Below are 1,638 nucleotides of genomic sequence, written 5' to 3'. Positions count from 1 at the left end.
GGGGGGTGAATATAAGAATGTAATTGTCATAATTTAATCCAAAACTACTTCTTGGAAGAGAAAAAACCCCAGGCTGACACAAAACAGCATGTTCAGTTATAAACACCACATGAAAGAGCCGTATTATGTTCGACTTGGTAACTGACATCCAACGTTAACGTTCTCAGCTGCCCACTACTGGGCAAAGGCCTTTCCAATGCTCTCCCCGCCCCGCCACAAACAAAAGCCCCCAGCCAAGCTGCGGTGCAGATACCAGTTTCTGAGGCTGCAGAGAAATTCCACATAGAAAGTTCATTATGGGCAGAGGAGGCCGGCTGGTAAACGGAGCAGCACGGAGCACATAGATAGCCATCTGGGGCTTGGAGCACTCCCTGCTGCGCTGGCGAGAGCGCACGCACGTCCCCTACAAGGCCGTAAAAACCCTGGACTGAGCCACAGAGGGGGTTTCCCCTGAGATTTCCCATAATGGAGCAGTGTATTCCCGAGAGCAGGCCTTGCTGGCACTAGGGCTGCTCCTCTCAGATTGAATGGGGTGATCTGTGGGCTGGAAGCAGCAGTGGCCATCAGGAGGGGTGTCAGGGCCCTCACTGCCCTTCCCTTCTCTTCCCGGTGCTTTCCTGAGTGAGTCATTGATGTACAGGAAGCACAGTCATTCCAGCTTACCTCCCCAGGGGTGCTTACCTACTTAACTCCGGATGGCAGTGCACACCCCAGAAAGCACCCAGGAACACCGGAGACCCGGTATTTCACTCGGCATTCCTCCCTTCCCTCCGGGGGATTCACCAGGCAGAATCACCCTTCCTGCCTGTGGGACCAGGAGGTGCCAAGGAAATGCCCTTCAAATCCTCCCTCTCCCCTGCAGTGGGGGTGGTTGGGTCTCATCCTAGCTAGAGGCTCCACAAATCATCTGCTGGAGTCATTGCAATAGGGTATCACAAAATAAATGCCTTCTGCTTGGAGAATATGGTTTTTAGCTTCACGCTAACCTTTATTTTTTGTGGGGCTGGGTGACATTATTAGCACCCATGCTTGCTGCTGAAGTGAAGCATCTTTGTTGTAGTGTGGGTGGGAGATGGGTTATCATCAATATGGAGCAGATCTAGAGAATGACTTCTGTTATTTACTTCTTTTTTGTTCTTGTGGGATGCGTGACACCATAACAAAGAACTGCTTAGCAGAATCCAATTAAAATCCAGATCTCACCCAGGCTCCCCTGGGTGATTTCTCTTCCCTCAGCTGTGCCAGCACACTGCCACTTCATCAGTCCAGTCCTGTGCTCTGAGGGGATGGCAATAACAAATGGAAAGGGAAAACACTTTGTTTGCCAGCCCGGTGGAAGATGGGCGGATGGATGAGTGGTTGGGACCTCCCGGTTGTGCCCCAGGAGGTGTTCTTTGGGGCAAGTGTCTCCCTGCACTGTGTCAAGGGATAACGCTGCAGGGAAAGAGGCCTTTTGATTGCCGGGTGCGCATTCGGGCTATGCCGGATGCTGGAACCCGACCGACCCTGGGGCATAAAAGCGTTCTTAGAGCCGCGGGGTCTCTGGCGGCTCGCCCGAAAGGTGGAATTGAACCACTCTGTCGCTAGACAGCTACAGGTTTGAAGCCTGCACCCCAGACCACTGAGGGTCATCCGGGC

General features: G+C 52.9%; 1 non-coding gene across 1 annotated transcript; it reads right to left on the bottom strand.

The window, feature by feature from the left end:
* Nucleotides 1-1,551: 1,551 nt before the first annotated feature.
* TRNASTOP-UCA (transfer RNA opal suppressor (anticodon UCA)) lies at nt 1,552-1,638 on the bottom strand. Its single transcript has one exon. It is a non-coding gene; the product is annotated as a tRNA-Sec (tRNA).

This window comes from Lathamus discolor, chromosome 5 (assembly GCF_037157495.1).
Source record: "Lathamus discolor isolate bLatDis1 chromosome 5, bLatDis1.hap1, whole genome shotgun sequence".
Taxonomy (NCBI): domain Eukaryota; kingdom Metazoa; phylum Chordata; class Aves; order Psittaciformes; family Psittacidae; genus Lathamus; species Lathamus discolor.
This window is presented reverse-complemented; position numbering and strand designations above follow the sequence as displayed.